General features: G+C 37.0%; 1 long non-coding RNA gene across 1 annotated transcript; it reads left to right on the top strand.

The window, feature by feature from the left end:
- The first annotated feature begins 3,977 nt into the window (after positions 1-3,977).
- On the top strand, positions 3,978-8,422 carry LOC120593719 (uncharacterized). The gene is made up of 2 exons (XR_005650425.1): positions 3,978-4,119; positions 8,312-8,422. It is a non-coding gene; the product is annotated as an uncharacterized LOC120593719 (long non-coding RNA).
- Positions 8,423-21,113: the final 12,691 nt, after the last annotated feature.

The raw sequence follows: 21,113 nt of genomic DNA, 5'->3' as shown, positions 1-21,113 counted from the left end.
TGAAACTGTTTGATACAGTCTACTGCGTGTATACTAGAACACTTCCATGTCTTCAGATTATGTCTTAATATTAGACATTCAAGATAGATGAAAATGGCCTTGTGCTGCATTATATCTCTAACGTCTTTAAGAAACACTCAAATGATTTTCCTTAGCCCCAAAAGGAACCAGTTTTCCATGGTATTTAGAAGTTATGAGCTTAGATTTGGTCTAAGTGAGCAGTTTTTGCTTTCTTCCCTGAAGCTAGGGCATACCTCATCCAAATTTCAGCAAATGTGAAAGCCAAGTCTACTAATAACATCAAAAAATGCAGGAAATCAGATGTATTCAGCATAAATTGTCTGCACTTTTCAACCCCTAACTGAACAAAGTCATAATTGCAAATCTCCTGGTTTTACTTGTCACTAATAATGGTCTCTTATTTGACCAGCATGAAGTCAGTATTATAGTTCCACATGCTATGAGAATTCTCATTTTCATTAAAGAGGGACCCGGCCTTGGTTTTTACACAAATTGTGTTTCTCTTTCTGTGGTAGCTTTTAACTTGCATGTGTAAATTTAATTTCTTGGAGGGAAACCATTCAGGAATCTTGGGTGACTATTTTAATGACCATCCCTAATCTGCATAGTGTTTGAAACTTTTTATTGGGTTATTTTACCAAGCAGTGGCAATGTGCTTAGAAAGTAAACAGGGTTCCTATTGGAATCCCAAATTCAAGTCATATTTTAACAAAAAAAAAAAAGACTAAGTTAACCTTCCAGTGAATATGAAACACAATGTTAGAGAGAAAATGAGAGGAATCCAATTTATATGTCTCTTCTCATCTGCTTGATCCCCAAATTACCCAAATAAAATGTTGCAAAACTGAGATGCAAAATTATTCCAATTCCTTCTTGCTTCCTGAAGGAAAAAAAATTTTTACAGAAGACCCTTTCTGGCAAACAAAAAAGAATACAAATTAATTAAGCAGAGAAACCTTAAAGGTACACAGAAGGCCCAAAAACACATCAGACATTTCTAAAGATCACAAATTAGCAAACATTGAGAGCGGGCTAAAAAAAAAAAAAAAAAATGAAAAAGAAGAAAAAGAAGCCTTCCCTGAACATAAGGCTCTTAAAAGACATTTTGAGAGGAATTAAATCTCTCTTGCACCTTTAAACTCTCTTTCTCAGCTATCAATAGAGTTTGCTGGAGATGGAAGCAGTTCAGGGTGACACACCCTTCACTTATTTGGGGAATGTGATTTTCCATCCTGCCGTTACCTGGCACCCAGACAAGTGTTATAAAAATATGTCATCATAACCAGCCTAGAATAAATACTCAGATCCTCAGGGTTGTTTATCATTTCTCAAATGTCTTCCTTGGATTTTACAATCCTCACTCTTTGTTACGTTTGGGGAAGATAGGTTGTTTGGAATACATGTAATGGTCAAACCAAAGGTCATTGTGTGTAAGCCAGATTGTGTGTAAGCATTATAGCATGTGGCAAAGTGCCCCATGGCTTACGTTGGACCACTTTTAAATAGAGTCCTGGACTGAGGGTCTCACTGTCGATCAGTTGAAACCGGCCTAAATGTTTCCTTTTGTTTGATAGAATTACTTTTTAAATTATGATCTTTGTGTTCTTGGACAATAAATGACATAGTACCTTTCTACTGAAGTTGAAAATATACCACTAGATCAATTTTCTGACATTAAATGCTTATCAAACACGTTTAGGTGCAAAATACCACCATAGGAGCTAGAGAACAAGGAATAGAAAAATGAACTCACATAGTGTCTGTCCTTAAGGGGTTCCCCCTGCAGTGGAATAGATAAAACTGACTAATTCTGTCAAGTCAAATAATCCCACCTCTAGGATGCCACCGACCTTTCATGGTGACTCTTCTTTGATCTGGCTTCACTCTGTTTTGCAAAAACACTATGTACACAGAGTATATTTAACATACAACTAAGTCTGGATAGTTTAACTCTCAGCATATTAGACTTGAATTAAGTTAAAGCTAGATTATATTTTTTATGGAAAATGCAATGATTCTGGCCACTTGGAGGATGGTTTCACGTAAGTACTATTTGGAATCAATTTGCAATAGATTAATGAAATTTTATTGACTAGAGAATATGGGCCTATAGTCTGTTTATAAACATGTCCACCAGCTGAGACATACGTATGTAAACATCATCACACATTATAGCAGGACGTCTGTTACGACAAAGATCTGGCATTTTGCATGACCTTAAAGAGTTCCTGAGGCTCTTAGTTTTCAATGACAGCCAGTCTCATTTGTTAAATAAACAACAAAATTTAGCTTTCATATTGTTATATTCTGCCTTTTGAAACATTTCTTGTAGCATGGCTTTGCCAGTACAAAGCTGGCTTTTTAAGTGATATGTCTGTAACCAGGCAGTTTTAGAACTTTTACTCCCATAGTCTGTGTAAAAAGCAATTCAAGAAGACTTAAAATTCTCCTGGGGGCTGATTTTACAGCAACAGTGAAAGCACACAAATGTTGCACGAGCAGCCAATTTTTTTCTTTGGTTAGAGAAGCAGTATCGGCAATAGAGCCTCAGAACAAATAATTTAACGCCGTCATAAAAACCACTAACCATTGGGTATTAACATGCTTTTTATCATGAAGTTTTTATGGAACATGATATTTGGAAGCTACTAATTTGGCAGTGATTTTTACCCTCTAGTATTTACGGTGGATGCAACTCCCCCTTTCACTTAGAGCACCACAGAATGCTTTGGCCCAGCCATGCTGGAGAAGGGAGATTAGCTTTCTTGCCCCCTGCCTCAGTGGTCATGATCTCACCTGCTGGGGTGACCAATGACTTTTGACAATACTCCCTAGGCATGTTCAGCCAAAGAGGAAACTATACCCACTCTGCCACCCACCTTCACCCCTAGAACCGTACGTACCATGGGCCATTTAGGAGGTGACTGGTACTAGCATAAGGCCAGTCAGTGCTATGGAGAGTTCACCACTATTGGTATTAATATTGGCCCTACATAAAACACATGGAAAAACCCATTCCTTTCTCAAAAAGTCAAAACAAACTGCGCATGCACGTAGATGGGAGCAATGCATTGAGAGAGAGAGAGAGATGTCTGTGCCTGCATTCTTCATTCCATCTAGCACATGATTGAAGTAAACTTATTTGGGTAAATGTTGGGCTCTGATCATACACTGCAAACCCTAGAGCACTTCAAAAGTCAATGGAGCTATCGGTGAATGCAGAGGGGACACATACAGCCAAATATGAACTCTACGCGCACCACCCAGAAAAACCTGGGCCTTTCCCAAAAGGAAGTGAAAACAGACCGCACATGCACGGAAATAGCGTTTGTGCCTTCCTGCCATCTGGAACAGGAGCCCGGCAGGAGTAAACTGATGGGGGGAAATGCTGCTATTTCCCAATAGTTACATTAGATCTGAATGTACCCAAACTATACAGGGTCAAACTACAGACAGATTTTCCTTCAAATGTCACTTTCAATATCAGGCTCTTAATGAAACTCATGTTAATATCCCCTGGTGAGTGGTTTATATGAAAGCGTTAAAATGTTTGTCTGTATGTAGAAAACATTTGTGTGTGAGCGTGTAGGTACTCTATTATAAGAGTTGTTTCTCTTATAGGAAAGGTAAATTGCCTGCTCATGAAGACTTGTAAGCATTTACTGGGAAAAAAATTTATTGTTATTTAGTTTTGTTTTGGCTTTTTGTTTTGTGTTTTTTACTTTTATTTAACCATAACCGAGGTCCTACCAAAGAAACCAGATTGCCAATCTCCAAATCATTGTTTACAACATCTTACTTTGGAATAATACAGGGTTTCTTAATTTAAAAAAAAAAAAAAAAAAAAAAAACCTCTCCTACCAACTGAATCCAGGTTTTTAGAAATGATTCATAGGAATGTGCATTTTTAGTTAGCATTCCACCCCACTTTGGCATGCTCAAGTGATTTCAACACACACTAGAGATCATGAGCTCCTGCCTTACAGATGGTGTGGAAACTGTGTGGAGTGTGGCTTATTCTATAGCACAGTTTAAATAATATAAGTGTCGCAACTTTCAAGTTTCTCCTTTGTCTTCAGTGTTAATCACAAGTCAAAGGTGAGTTTGTTTTCTCATTCTCATTAGTGATCATCTGTGAATGACCCCAGTAAGAAAAGAAACCTACAAGCAACTTCTAGAAGACAAAGAAAAGTACGTAATACTTCTGCTGGCTCCATAGACATTCATTGGAGACTCCCAGCTTTTCCAGAAATAACAAGTGACTGAAACGTGACAAAACTCAAGAGTTTCTAGAACATTAAAAAAGCATAAAATGCAAAGACTCCTCCTGACTCAACAGTTTAGCACATGAAATAGCCATGTGTTCTAATGACAGTACAACCGTGCTCCAGGTGACTGTTCTGCACTGAAGAAAACATTCCAGTTACTGTGGTTACTCATGGCAGACAGGTCTAGAAAAGTGTGAGGGCTCTGAGATCTTGGTGATGTTCTGTTTCTTGATCCGGGAGCTGATCATAAAGATGTGCTTACGCTGTATAAATTCATCCCCCAGTGATAAATTGACAATTTGGCACTTATTTTTAAATAGCAGAAGTACTATTTTAAATAGCTAGAAGTATAAGATCAAGATGATGGCAGGTATGGTGTCTTCTATGGCCCCTCTCCTTGGGCTGCAGGTAGCTACCTGTCACGGTGTTCCCACATGGGCCTTCTTCTGTTTATGCCCATCCCTGATATCTGTTTTTGTGTCTAAATTTCCTCTTCTTTCAAAGACACAAGTCAGATTGGATTAAGATCCTAATCTAAAGGCCTCGTTTTAAATTGATCACTTCTTTAAAGGCCCTATTTCCAAATACCGTCACATTGAGGTACTGGGGGTTAAAGCTTCGACATATGAATTTGGGAGGAACGCAATACAATCTATAGTACTTCATTCTCTGGACCCCCAAAATTCATGTCCTTCTTCTTTACAAAATACATTCAGATTTGGCACTTTTCTGTATATATTTTATACTTACCCTGCAAAAATCACATTAAAAATAGAAAATTCAAATAATTTATATATATGTAATATTAAAATCTAACATAACCTTTTCCAAGCCCTCTCCTCAGCTGCCAGTTGCCTTTACACTCTAGAAATAGCCATAAGTACTATTTAATTGCTCTGGCTAGTCAGTTTGTATCAGCTGAGACCAAAGATAAGGAGAATCTGCTATTCATTTAGCAAAATAATTCAACAGAGATCTGTTGAGCACCTATTATATGCCAAGCACTATTTTAAATACAGCAGTAAGTAGGCCATTAAAATGCTTACTTTCCTGGAGCTTATAGTCTGTAGAGAAAAAACACAGTAAATAAGTAAATGGAGAGCTATTAACAAGTAATACAAAGACCACTGGAACTGACAAATACGTAAGATAAAATAACTTTTCAATTTAATTTATTAATTTGCTAGGTAAGGGCATATGTACCAGTGAAGAAATTCATCGAGTAGTTATTTCACTGAGGGAGGAAAGTCAGGGGTTTTAAAATACTAGAAAAGGCAGCTAGTGGTGGTTATGCAAATTAAGGACTGAAAACTAGCACTCTAGTTAGGAACCCATTAGTCCATAGTTTTGTGGGGAAGTGGTTAAAAAACCCTGTTGTTGGTGATAAGGAAAGAGTTTTGGACTAGGTCTCACTAGAGTCTAGTGAACCGGGGTCACTCAAAGTTCATGTCATAGTGCTTCAGTCGTGATGAAACGCAGCACTCAGTTTTGGTGTCCTCTAGGCAATTACTGCTGAAAGTTGAACATTTTCCTTTTACAGTATATAAGATGATTTTGGGTGGTAAAAAGTGGTTTGTAGGGAAAAATCAGGGTAAGGTTATAAAGAATGACTAGGTAGATGGGTACAAAGCACAGTCAGGGAAAGACTCTTTGAGGGTGGAATTTTAACAGAGACTTCAGTTAGTAGAGGAAGAGATTAACAGGTGGAGGAAACAGCACAGTCAAAGTCCTGAGGCAAGATCTTAGAGTAATACTGAATGTTGGACTGCTAAGGGCAGTGGGAAAAGTACTCCAGGAAACAATGGATAAAGCCATGGTCCAGGGAATTAACACCACTGAAGATGGGGAAGAAACTGCAGGTTCAAATGTCTCTTGCCAGTTTAATAAAAAGTGTTTGCGATTGTGTGTGTGCATGTGCTCACATGTGTGTGTGTATCCCCTATATCCTCCTACATGTGGTTCATGATTGATTACAACTAAACAGTATAACAATTCTGTGATTCATTATGTTTTCTCTGGTGCCAGTAAGCTGGATAACATACTGGGAAGTCAACTCTCCCAAACAGTTGCAAGCAGATGTTAGAAAATTCATTGTGCTTCAAACAACCTAACAAATAACCGGGTCCAAGGATGGTGTGGCCCAGGTACTCAGCTCATTATTCTTTCTAGCTGGGTAGTTTCCACTTTCGTCTAAGCAAACAAGGACTGCCTATTCAACACAGCGAATACAACAATGAATATTCAGTCTTGGTTCTGATTTTTGGCAGAACCCAGCAAAATGGGAAAAAAAATTTCTTTTCTTCTCCTTTCCCCTGGGGTTTTGCAAATCTCCCTTGAAAAGGGTTGGAGAAGCTTCTGCAGGAAGGCCAGCCCCTTGCTTCAAGAACTGCTTTCGTCTCTTTATGTATATTAGAACAATTAACATCTAGTTTCACCATACAAAGGACTTTCTCTCTTTTTATGTTTTAGTTCTTAAAATTCCCCGAATGGTGTACAGTAAAACTGTTCACTTGAGAAATTAAGTACCGTATGTGATAAGACAGTTGGATGAAATTTTTAAGCTGTCATTAAAAATGATTATAATTAGGACAAACTACAAGAAAATGCTTTAAAATTGAGACCCAAGTGAATTAAAAATTAAGGGGTATATTATGCATTATCAAGTTGAAGGACTGGGTTTTACGTGTCTAACACCCATTAACACTAATATGGGTTGCTTGCATAAATCCCCGTGTGCTGAAGCAAGAAGGCACCCCCTCCATTTGTTTTTGCTAACTAGATAGCACTTTCTCTGCTCAAAGGGAGTAAGGAAAAGAGCAAATGTAAACAGTTTACCTTTCCTTTGCTGTGAGAGTTTCTACCAAGAAGTTTTTTCTATCCTGAAAGGACATTAAAATATTTCATAACAAGGCTGAGTTTTCTCTCATCCTGAGGAATATTCCTGAATGATCTAGGGTAAAACTATAACTATATCATGTTCAAATCTTTATTCTTTTAAGGGTGAAAGAGTCCTTATCGACATTCACTTGGGGAAATTAGAATTGTAAACTCTACTAAAGCCCACATACTTAAGAGACATGTAGGCCAAATTCATCTTCTATTAGCAGGTCCTGAAGAAGGTGCAAAGCAGGTCATTCCTTTTCTTATCAAGTCATATATCATATCAGCCTGCTTCCACCTCTCACAATGGTTCCTATAAGCTATTCTCCTCTCTTTGATCTCCCACCATCTTTTATAACTCACCATCCCATTAGCATTTTGCGTTTCTCCGCATTCCCAGGGACTCGAATAGACTGAGGAAACTGAGTATCAAAGCATATACTTTTTTTACACTGATGTTGACCTTCTCTCATGGCATTATTTTAATGTGCTATTAAGCTAAGAAAATCCCAGCCTTTGGACCTTTTCTCCCCTTGGATATTGGGGAGAGAATGGCAAGGATATGAAAGGAAAATAAAGGGAGCAGGTAGAAAGTTCCTTTTGCTATAATATTTTGAAGAAAAGAGTGAGCAAGTAAAACTGAGTGCTTAGGACATGTCTGTAAATATGCCAATAGTTTATAGTTCCATGAGAGCAAACCTGCCTTTTAGTAAGTACTCAAAAAAATTTGTTGATTGACTCTATAAGGTAAGAACTCTTAGAATTAGGCAAATACAGGTCTTTCTTTGGTATTTACAGAATTAATATTGGCAATTTTGAAATCAAGAGACAACTCAAATACCATAATCCTTAGTACTTGTAATTGTGCAGATGTAGTGCATCAAGCAGACTCTTAAAGTGGCTCCTGTCATCCCTACACCCTGGTTATTCATGCTTTTGTGCAATCTCCTCTTCTTGAGTATGGGTGGAAATGTGACTTGCTTCTAACCAAAGGGATATAGCAAAGGTTACAGGCTGCATGTAATTACATGTACATGATTATAAAAGATTGCAGGGTCCATTTTTACTGGAATCTCTCTCTCTCTTTTTTCCCCCTCCCTCCCTCCCTTCCTCTCTCTCTCTCTCTTGCTTTGTCTAAGAAGCACACTATTATAAAGTAAGTGGTATGTTGAAGAAATCCACATGTCAAGGAACTGCAGGCGGCCTCCAACCATAAAAGTCAGCTCCAGCTGTCAGCCAGCCAAAAAAAAAAAGAGGAAGATGAAAAGGAAGATGAAGAAGAAAAAAGAAGGAGGAGGAGAGGAGGAGGGGAGGAGGAGGAGGAGGAGGAGGAGGAGGAGGAGGAGGAGGAGAAGAAGGAAGGAAGAAGAAGAAGAAGAAGAAGAAGAAGAAGAAGAAGAAGAAGAAGAAGAAGAAGAAGAAGAAGAAGAAGAAGAGAAGCAGTTCTCAGTCCTACACCCACAAGGAACTGAATCTTCCCACAATCTCAAAAACAGGAAAGCAGACCTTCCCTATTTGAACCTCCAGTTAAAAGCCAAAACTGGCTAACAACTTGATTATAGCCTGAAACTATGAGATCATAAAGTTGTATTGCTTTAAGCTTCTAAGTTTGTAGTAATTTGTTAAACAGCAATAGATAACTAATATAGGTGCTAATTTAAATTTCATGCACAGCAAATTTAGAATTCAAGATCTCATCATTTGCTTCATGAATGAGTATCTCATCACTTTGTTTTATAAAATTCTTACTAAGGATGCAAAGGAGTTCTTTAATTTTTTTCAGTGGCGCTTGTCTGCAATTTTTGGCCAAAATTATATGTGCAATAGTCTCAATACATACACTCCCTAAATGTCAAATGTCTGCTACATAAGCTCAAAGGAGAAATGAGACCTTTTAACATAAAGTCTCCTCAGCCCTAGTAGACATTTAATCACTTTACCTAGAAGGAAGTTTTTTCTATCTTTCTCATAAAAGACAAAAGATTTGCTGCTCAGGAAGATGCAACTAAAAGAGATTGCAAAATAAGCTTAGGGCTCAATAATTAGGTATATTGGTACAGTGTAACCTGATAGAAATTCTCAATTTCCAAACCAATGCCAGTATTAGTGATATTTAATATATTTCCATTCCAGATCAAGAGTTTTGGTACATTGGTTTGATCAGACTGTCTGGTGCATTTCGGTGCTTTAAATTTTTGTTTTTGCTTTTGTTTCTGTCTCTCAAGGTCTGTCAAAACTCTTTTGAATATTAATTTTGTATATTAATAAAAATGCACTTTTTTCTTCACCACCACCCCTAGCATTATAAATCAATTTCTTCATTTCAGTTGAACTTACATTTCTGTTTTTTTAACCATAGCAACTTCCCCTATGATTCATGAGCTGGTTTCCTCCAGATGTGACACATTACTCAGCATATCTGTGATACTGCATAGTTTGCTATTGTGGAAGACTGAATGCCTATTTTTTTCCTCTATGTTCATGGAAACATCACCTTCCCTTCCAGTATAAAATTTCCAGGTTATTGTCATCATTAAAACCATTTATTAAGCACTTGTTATGTGCCAGGTACAGTGTAGGTTCTTCACACGCATTTGGCTCATCCACACATCCATGTGGGGCTGATGTTTGTCTTCTTGTTTACCAGAAGGAGAAACTGAGATTCAGAAGCTGTGTCCTACTAGTCTCCATGTGACCCCAGCCCCAGTGTAAATTACATGTGACAGTCTGAAGGAATGATTTGATTCAGGCCTAAAAATGAGTGTTTGTATAATTTAAACAAAATGAAAACTTTCTAAGCTTATTTCAATATAAGAATCATCCTAATATAATTTGGCATGTAAAGTAATAAAAGCCTTATTTATCCTAATAGGTTTTCCCAGTGGCAAAATAAAAAAATCTAATACTGGCGTAGACATTCATTTCATCACTGGTTTAGACCTTGGTTCTGGTCTCAGTTCCTTTTTGGTTCACTCTACCACCTTAGACAAGTCACTTCACCTGTCTTGGCCACAATTTACTCATCTATGAAAGGAAACAGATTAACATTTCCCCTAAGGAGAGCTTGTAGCTCCAAGACCCTAACTACTTTATTATATTCTTTTTAGAAGAATAGATATTTTTTTGTTTTGTTGACAAAAGTAACACCACATGTGTATCTATACATACATATACACATACACACACACACACACACACACACACACACACACACACACACACACACACACGCCAGATAGTGTTTTATTATACATTCAGGAGCAATAAGCCTACCTTCCCTGATGCTGGTGTTTGGATCACCACTTTTCTGAAAAACCTACATCAGTTATAAGCACTGGGCGTTTGTGGAATGTCTAGCCACCTCCCACCCCCACCATTCTGGCTGGACTTCAAGATTAAAGCAGACTGATTAGTGAGGAACCCCTATTCAGGCCTTAATATGAAATTCCCAGGAGTTACCAATCATAAAGTGACTTGATGCCAAAACATCCAGGTGGAGAAGAAAAATTAATAACTTTTAGAGATATTTTATATACACAATTCCAAATATGGCCGCATGGAGTTTGGAAACATCTGGGTGATGAATTGAAATTTCACTTTTGCTTCAGCTCTTTGGCATAACGTAAATACAGCCTGCAAGTCCCTAGAGATAAATGAGAGAGTTGGAAACTGCAAAAGGTAGATTGAGAAAGAATCAGATTTTAAGACTAGCCCTGATGCTTGCCAAATGGAAAAAAGTAAATTCTAAAAATTCAAAGCCGTCCGAAGCATTTTCTCTCAGAATTAAATTAAAGGTATAGTGTCCAGGCAGCTAAAATTAGAAGCTATTTTGCATATTTTTCACCCTTTAGATGTAAATTTAAGAAAATAAAGTACTTTTTCATTTTAGTTTATATTTGTTTCAAAGACCTATTAATGTGCTCTTAGTTACAGTTTTCTCCTATTGATTCTACATATGAACTAAGATTTTGGGCATTGGAGAACTATTTTCTGAAAAGAGTCTTCAAAAGTGCTATTTCTTTAAAAGTACCAGATGAAGATATACGGTATATAACACAGGCAGTTACAGTATGAATTTTTAAGCTTTTCACATCCAATTACTTGCAATAACTTAAGTTTCTTTCCCAAGCTATAATAAATCATGTATGTATAAATGCTACAGAATTTAAATATGAGTAGAGTTTTAGTATAATAGTATATCACTAGAAATCAGTATTTCTGTTATATATAGACCATTTAACATACGTGAAGTAAAATCTCATTGATTTGGGTTTGCTAATTCAGAGTTTGTGGAGACGGCTTTAAGTTGACTCTTCATTAAGGAAGTCATTCTTCATAGAAAGCTCAAATTAAAGTTGTAAATAAGACTGCAAATGGGAATGTATAAAGTACTTATGAGTAAATTTAAAGTACTTTAGAAGTACCATTTGCATACAAATTGTTATGATAATTATAAGTAATTCTTATTAAAGTAGGCCTCTTAAAATGAACTTCTAGGCAAGTTCCCTTAGTGAATTTGAGTTACAGAATGTAGTAGAAAATAATAAACCAGAGTTTCTTTTAAATATTGTATTCTGTAATTCAGAATTTTCATTAATTGTAAATTACCTTTTTTGCTAATCAATTTAAATGCTAATATTTTGCTACAAATTTCAGTTTAGTTTCTAACTTTCATCTATAAAGTTCAAGTAAGTTTTTAAAAAATAAGATGAAATCATAGTTTTCTAACTAAATTTTGTATATCCTACTGTCATACTGGTAATATTTATATGGTCTAATAGTGTATATTTCCCAGTGGTTAAAACTGATATATAAAGAATAATTATTTTGGAAATTTAGAGGGAATAAAAGCAGAGATGATGGCAGAAAAATCCTCCCCCACACATGCACACATACACTGTTTTGCATTCTTATGGCTAACCACAAAGGACCATCTTGTTCTCACATATTCTGAGACAGCACCCACATCCACCTTTTCTCTCAAATAAGACCCATCTCCATTCTTCCTCCTGACTCCCAGAAAACCCCCTGACGACTCTCTTGTTTACCTGCCTCTATAAAACCCTAAATTCACTTCCTTTTCTTTGAGATTGTCCTCATTAATAAGTGTTATCCCTATTGCAATAGCCTAAATAGAATAATCTTCGATTTGTTCTGTGTATTTTTTCTACTACAGTTTGGGGCTTTTCCCTGGATAAGATTAAAGTTCCTGTTCAGATCTGTACTTACTCATTGGGATAAGAGAGGCAAGGAAACAGAGGCAACCCTTTCTTGACTGGTAATCTGGGGACCCAAAAGTGAGTCCAATTCTCGATCTTCTGCTCTGGACCCTTGTCCTTTGGCAGCAAAGTAAGGATGTGGTTTTTATTCTTTCTGAGTACTCATCTGACTTTCTTTGGTTTCATGGCCTGAACCATTCAGTAATTTCTGTAAACAGATTAGTGGTTTATAGAAATCTTATCTCTGTTAGTACCGACTGGCAGATTGGACTAGAACAATTTTTCTTTGCTTAAATGATGAATCTTACCAACTTTTCAATTCTTATACTTCCCTTCAATATATGGCTACAATTCTCTAAACTAGTGTTTCCAATTTTTCCTCCCTCTGGCTCAGCATCACCAAGAGCTACAACCTGACTAGCCAGATTCTGAAGGCTCCAAATTCTGAAGAAGCCCTGCAAGCTGAAGCCCGGGAACTTGATGTAAACCTCCAAAGACTTATCATTGCAGCCAACCATCCTGGACCAGAATACCCTAAGGAAAAGCTACTGTCTGATCTGTTAAAGAAGTCAGTCATGCACACATGTATATGAAACGTAACCCATACTGTGGACATTGTTACCCAGTGCATCAACATTCTCAATCCAGAACGTCAAGAAACTCAGAACTATACAAGTGGAAGATTTTCCTCCACAGAACCCTTGGATTCCACAGGGCTGGTTACCCTCAGGGTTTAATTCCTGGCTCTTATTGTAATACAATCTTTTATATTAATATTTTTCTTTTTCATTTTAGGCATTCCTCTTTTAAGATTCCTGATCTCCAGGACTCTAAGACAACTGACCTTTGCTTTTACCTCTCAACAGACAGTTTAACTTGGTTTGGAGAAATGCAAACAAGAATCCTAAAGACATCATTTTAGACCCTATTTTTGATCATCTCTGAGATGTTCGGCAACATATTATATTCATTCACCTTGAACAAAAGGGATAACTGACAATGTAGAACTTTGCCTGAGCTCTGTGCTTCCAAAAAGCAGCAATAGTAGAAAATTTCTCCCTTCCCTTTCAGATTCTGAGAAAGAGCTAACCTCCAAGGACTGCCCCGCTCCCAACTATTCTGAGATAAGACTTATCTCCATCTTTCCTCATGACTTCCTTAAGACTTGGGATGACTCTCATGATTTCTTGCCTCTATAAGACCTGAGGTCCCTTTCCTTTAATCTTTGAGATGTCCCTCATTGATGACATGCTCTCTATTGCAATAAGCTTAATAAAATCATTTCCTTGATTGTTCTGTGCATTTTGTCTTTTACAGTGGAAATTTTTGTTGAAATACATATGTGACCACATATATCCCGAAGGATACAAGATGCAGCCTATACAGTGGGGGATGAGTGAGGACGTTCAAAGTAAAGTAGATAGTCACAATTCTATAGACTTCATCAGCAATTGTTCAGGCATAGAGTAGTCCTCCATATAGTTCAAGCTAATTAAATAATTGTCAACTATCACAGCTGCAGTAGTATAGACACCTCAAAAACTCTGGGCCTCATTAATTTTATCTCTTCCCACAAAACCCAAACACCCATGTCCAGAGAAAAATGAGACATGAAAATTTCCTGACTGCATGGCTATTTATTTTCTATAGATGAAATTGAATCACTTGTCAAACTTAAAAAAAATAGTTGTTCACTTTCTGCTGCTTATCGCTAAAAAGATGTCTATCTAACTCTGTTGTATAGGTCAGTTCCTGGTATTCTTTTGTCAAATATATTTTCTCCCCCATTTACTTTCTATATTTTATGAGCACTGGGAGTAAAAGAAGAAAAGATAAGAAGATAAAGGAACAGTGGAGAAAATGTAAAATTAAAATAAAATATGTAAATTAAAAAACCAAAGAATTTCCTTCCATAATTGAAACTATCATAAAGTAGAACTTATCTTTGCAATCTACTTTATCTTCAAATTCATAGTACAGAGAGAAAAGATTTACCTTTTGACTATAATAAAAAGTCTGAGTTGCTTATGTCACTTATGTCATTCAAGTCCTGTTTTCAAAAAATTGCATCCAGAACACTCTATCTTAAGAGGATGAACTGTTATTTCTGTGGCTTTTAATAACTGACAACTCCACATTTAAATCTCAGCCTGTACATAAACTGTCAGCATCCAAATTTGCCCAGACAAACAGAATTGGAAAAAACAAAAATAACATGAGGAAAAAATGGGCTATTAACAGCTGTGTAAATAACAGCAGTAATGTTAACTAATAGAAGGGAAGTAGCATGCTCAGTAAGAACCAAAGAAGGAATTCAGTTGCTGCAAATAAAGTTAGAAGGGTCATCTACACTTCACTTCCTTCCCAGATTTAGTTTTTTTTCAAAATTACTGCATCAAGGAGACTAGAGGAAAACCTTTCAAAGCAAACTCATAACATTTAAAAAAATAAGAAGAATAAAGTGAAAACATTCCTTACCTACCATTTTGGAGAGAAAGAAAAGATAAAGGGGTCAGTTATTATTCTCATTTCCCTAATTGTTTGCCTGGTTTACACATTTATATTCGAATAGGACTGCAAAACTTCCCTAAATACAAAAATGGAGAGAAGACACTTCTTCACTCCAGTGCAGCCACTTCACTTCATCAAAACCCCTTTGGTTGCTGGTAATAGAAATTCTTTCAAACTTAAACAAAACAAGGGACTTTTATTTAAAAGCTTCCAGGGGAATCACGGGGAACTCAATGGTGGAAAGTACAATTGAGTCTTGTCAAGAAGTAATGATTGCGTATCTGAAATTTACCAGGCATCATTCTACATGCTGGAGACCAAGGGTGAAAGAGACCAGCAGAAACTCTGCTCCCATGGGCTTGCATTCCATTTAAGAAAGACAGACATACAGCCAAGTAAATAAGAATGTTAAATACCAATACATGCTATGAAGAAGATAAAATAAGTATGCATTTTATTTTTTTAAGAATCCTGGAATTTGAGAGAAGAAGAAAGTCAGGAGGCTTGTTGCATTGGAGAGAGCTTTCTTGAACAGGTAAAACTTGCATTGAAACATAAATGAACTGAAAGAGACTGGGGCTGTTCTGCAAAATCTAGGGGAACAGTTTTACAAGCAGAAGGAATAAGTCAATGTCAAAAGACTAGAATCCACTGTCCAATAGGCATATAATTGAGCCACATTTGTAATTTTTAAACTTTCTAGTTGCCATATTGAAACAAAACAAAAAAGAGGTGAAATTAATTTTAACATCATTTACCCTAACATATCCAATATGTTATCATTGTTTCATTATCATCAATTCATTTCAACGTATAATCAATACGAAATTTATTAATGAGATGTTGCACTGTTTTACATTGTCTTCAAATTCAGTATGCATTTTATACTTAAAACAAATCTCAGGATTTGGTCAAGATGGCATAGAAGGTAGACACTGTGCTTGTCTCCTTTCACAACCACATCAAAATTACAATGAAACTATAGAACAAACATCACTGGGAGTCTTCTGAGCTCTGGATAAACAGAAATACTACAAGGGGGGAAAACATAAGAGGTCACCTTGAGGCTGGTAGTGGGGGAAGAGATGCGAAACGGGATAGCCCTACAACCTCATGTGGCAGACAAGAATTGGGAGAAATATCTTAGCTGCAGAGGCCACCATTCCTCCCTGCCTCCAGAAGAACGAGGGATCTTGGCTCCATACTGGGCTCCCCAGCCCAGGGTTCCAGTGCCAGGAAGAGAAGTTCGCATAACCTCTGGCTGTGAAAACCAGTGGAGATTGTGGCTGAGTGACACAGAGGCTGCGGGAGTTGCAGACATTCCATTTAAAGGGCCCACACAGATTTACTCGGTGATGAACTCACTTGCTCTGAGCTCCATCACAGGTGCAACTGCTCAAAAAGTGCCAAAGATACACAGAGAAGAACTAAACTGTCTGGCTTCAGGGCGAGGGCTGGAGTAATGACTTTCTACTGGACAGAAGTACTGGCAGTCTCCATTGTTCCTTTATCGAGCCCTCCCCTTTCCCTACATGCAGACACAGGCAGCTGCCATATCTGAGTCTCTATTAACCTGGTTAACACAGGTCACTCCACCCTGGTGACTCTTGAGACCCTCACTTTTCCCAGCTGGAGAGACCACCTAAGCTACCTCCAGTGCTGGTTTGTTTGTTTGTGTATTTGTTTGTTTTCCATACAAATGACCTGTCTTGGTTCATGCTGCAGACATTTCTAAAATCTCTCAAAGGCTCACAAAATCCAAAGCAGCAACATCTGGCCTTGGCATGACTCATACCTTTTGCTGAGCAGCCCCAAATCCTGCACTAGCAACAGCCAGCCCCAATTCCTGGCTTGGCCTCTCGAGGCACCTATAAGCCCAGCACAGGTGGCAGCCATCTACAGACTGCTTGGTGTCTCTTACCAGGTGGCCCCAGATGTGCAAAAACTGCAGCTAAACTTGGTCTACAGCTGGACCCCTTCCAGGAGGCCTTTGGGCCCACACACCCAGTGGCCTACTTAGACTGGTGCCAGAGCCAGACAACCACCCAGGGCATCATCTGAGGAGGACACATCTGAAGGCCAGACGGGGCAGGTACCAGAGCCCTGCTAAAGTGGATCCTGCTTTGTAGGGTCAACCCCTCACTGGCCAATCCTCACAGCCAATTAGACTGAGAGTCAATGCCTCCCATCAATGTGTAAACAGCAGCCTAGGCTCAACACAACAGGAGAGTACACACAACCCACACAAGGACTCACCTTGAATACCTGGCTCAGGTGACCAGGGTTGACTGTGCCACTGGGTACCACAGGACACCTACTACATAAAGCTACTCTACTAAGACCAGGAGACTCAGGTGCCCTACCTAACACATAGGAACAAACACAGGGAGGCAGCTAAAATGAGGAGACAAAGAAGCATGTCCCACATGAAAGAATAGAACAAATACCAAAAAATGCCAAAGTTTAAAGACAAAGAGAGAATCTTAAAAGCAGTAAGAAAAGAGCAATTAGTTATCTACAAGGGAGCTCCCATAAGATTGGCAGCTGATTTCGCAAAAGAAACTTTGCAGGCCAGAAGGAATTGGCCCAAAATATTCAAAACGATGAAAAGCAAGGACCTACAACAAAGATTACTCTACCCAACACAGCTATTATTTAGAATCAAAGGATGGATAAAGAGCTTCTCAGACAAGAAAAAGCTCAAGGAGTTCATCACCACCAAAGCATAATTATAGGAAATGTTGGAGGGACTTCTTTAAGAAGAAGAAAAATATATATATGTATCAAAAATATGAATAATAGTATGGCAATAATTACTTATCTATGAACAAGTACTTCAAATAAAAAAGAATTAAATGCTTCAATCAAAAGATAAGGTGGCCGAATGGATAAGAAAACAAGACTCTTACATATACTGCCTACAAGAGACTCACTTCAGATTAAAAGATACATACCAACTGAAAGTAAAGGAATGGAAAAAGATATTTCATGAAAATGGAAATTAAAAAAAAATCTTGGATAGCAATACTTATATCAGACAAAACAGACTGTAAAACAATGGCTATCACAAGAGATAAAGAAGAACCCAGTAAGCCCACTTCTGGGTATTTATTCAAAGAAACCCAAAATATTTCTTTGAAGGGACATGTGTACCCATATGTTCATTGCCGCATTATTTACAATAGCCAAGATATAGAGGCAACCTGGCTGTCCATCAATGAATGAGTGGATAAAGAAGAGGTGGTACATATATACAATGGAATATTACTCAGCCATAAGAATGAATGAATGAATGAATGAATGAAATCTTGCCATCTGTAACAACATAGATGGATCTAGAGGGTATTGTCTTGAGTGGGATAAGTATGACAGAAAAAACAGAGGGCAATCTGGTGACGGCTAGAGCGTCAGAGGGCTGGGAGAAAGGGGTGAAGTGATAAAGAAGTACAAATTAGTAGTTAATAGATGGTCATGGGGATGGGGAGCATGGCATAGGGAATGCAGTTAGCATTAATGTAATGGCGAGGTGTAGAGCCAGAAGAGAGAAAGACCAATTAGGGGGATCGTTTTATAAACTTTATAAATCTAATCAATGTCATGTATACTTGAAACTAATAATAAAATTTTTTTAAAAAATCATGAGAGGTTGAAAGACCTCAGGAAAAAAAGGGGTAAAAAAAGTAGAATAGAGAAAGACAAATGCCTTATGATTTCACTTACATGTGGAATCTAAAGAACAAAATAAACAAATAAAACAAAAGCAAACTCATAAATAAAGATAATATTTTGAGGGTTACTAGATGGAAGGGGGTGTTGGGGAAGGGTGAGTGAAAAGGGGGGAAAGGATTAAGAAGTACAAAGGGGTAGTTACAAAATAGTCATGGTGATAGAAAGTATAGCATAAGGAATATAGCCAAAAATATTGTAATATCTCTGTACGGTGTCAGAGAGGTACTAGATTTACCAGAGTGATCACTTCATAAGTTATATAAATCTCTAATTGTAAGTCCAAAACTGATATAAAATTGTATGTCAACTACAATTGGAAAGTAAAAAATATTATTTAAAAAAACACATCTCATCTTAGATGCTAAGTCTTCAATACACAAAGCAAAATCTAATCCTATTAAAATAATAAAGTTGTGTTTAAGGGAAATAATATTGTACATTGCTTAGTTTTTAAATTAAAATCTAAATTATAATTTAATTTTATTTAAAAATTTACCTTCTCAATTGCGCTAGCCATATTTCAAGAGTTCAGTAGCCCCATTTAGCTCATGGTTGCCGTTTTGATCAGTACAGAACGAGAGAACGGAGAATCAGAGTGGAGCCACATGGCCTGATAAAAAGGAAAGAGTCAGCAACATAAGCTTTGTCCATAATGGTATGGAATTTGGAATTTGGATTTTATTCTAAATGTGATCAACAAATATGAGAGTTATACTTTCTATTACTAATATAACAAATTACCAGAAATTTAGTGATTTAAAAGTGCACAAATCTATTCTCTTAAAATAATAAGGTCAAAAATCTGAAACAAGCCTTACAGAGCTAAAATCAAGTGGTCCACAGGACTAGTTCCTTTTGGAAGCTACAAGAGAGAATCTGTTCATTGCTTCTTCCAGTTTCTAGAGATTGCTAACACATCTTGGCTCATGGCCACATCACTGCAGCACTGTTTCTGTTATTGCATTGCTTCCTCCTATCTATCTGACCCTTCTGCCTCCCTCTTTTTTTAAAATAATATTTTTTATTTTTCAATTATAGTTGGCATACAATATTATGTTAGTTTCAAGTGTACGGCGTAGTAATTAGAGATCTATATATTTCACAAAGTGATCATCCCAATAAATCTAGTACCCTCTGCCCCTATACATATTTATTTAATATTATCGGCTATATTTCTTATGTTATACTTTATATCTCGATGACTATTTTGTAACTACCATTTGTACTTCTTAATCCCTTTGTCCTTATTCACCGACCTCCCAACCCTCCTCCCATCTAGTAGCCCTCAAAATATTCTCTGTATCTATGAGTTTGTTTCCATTTTTTGTTGGCATTGTTGTTGTTTATTTTGTTCTTTAGATTCCACATGTAAGTGAAATCATATGGCATTTGTCTTTATCTAACTTACTCCATTCAGCACTATACCCTTTGGATCCATCATGCAATATCTTTTTCCATCCCTTTACTTTTAGTCTGCGTGTGTCTTTAATTCGAAGTGGTCTCTTGTAGGCAGCATGTGTAAGGGTCTTGTTTTCTTATCCATTTGGCCACCCTATCTTTTGGTTGGAGCACTTAATTATTTTCTATTTGATGTACTTGTTGATAGATATGAAGTTATTTCTATTCTTTAATCATATTTTAAATACATATATTTTTCTACTTAAATAAGTCCCTCCAACATTTCCTGTAATGCTGACTTGGTGGCGATTAACTCTTTTAGCTTTTTCTTATCTTTACTGGATAAAATAATCTGTCCTTCCAATTCTAAGTTATACGTTTACTGGATAAAATAAACTTTGTTGTGGGTCTTTGCTTTTCATTACTTTGAGTATTTTGTTCCAATCCCTTGTAGCCTGCCAAGTCTCTTTTGAGAAATCAGCTACCAGTCTTATGAGAGCTCCCTTGTAGATAACTAACTGCTCTTCTCTTGCAGCTTTTAAGATTCTCTCTTTGTCTTTAAACTTTGGTATTTTAATTACAATGTGTCTTGGTGTGGGCCTCTTTGGGTTCATCTTGTTTGGGACTCTGCGATTTGGGGGTTGTATGTCTATCACCAGGTTAGAGAAGTTTTCTATCATTATTTCTTCAAATAGATGTTCGAATTCTTGCTCTCTCTTCTTCTGGTACTCCTATGATGCAAATGTTGTTACATTTAATGTTGTTTCATAGGCTCTTTAAATTATCATCATTTTTCTCAATTCTTTTTTTTTATTGTACTGTTCTGATTGGATGTCCTCTGTTACGCCATCCTCTGTATTGGTTATTCAATCCTTCGCTTCATACACTCTGTTGATTCCCTCTAATATACTATTCATCTCAGATATTGTATTCTTTATTTCTGACTGGTTCCATTTTATAATATCCGTCTCCATTTTTATGGAGTTTTGTTTCTTCCTTTGTTAAAGTTCTCACTGAATTTTTCTAAATTTTCCCTAAGTTCTTTGAGCATCCTTATAACCTATGTTTTGAATTCTGCATCTGATAG

The sequence above is a fragment of the Pteropus medius genome, unplaced genomic scaffold, assembly GCF_902729225.1.
Source record: "Pteropus medius unplaced genomic scaffold, Ma_sr-lr_union100, whole genome shotgun sequence".
Taxonomy (NCBI): Eukaryota; Metazoa; Chordata; class Mammalia; order Chiroptera; family Pteropodidae; genus Pteropus; species Pteropus medius.
Note: the sequence above shows the minus strand (reverse complement) of the source record. Positions and strands in the feature narration are given on the sequence as shown.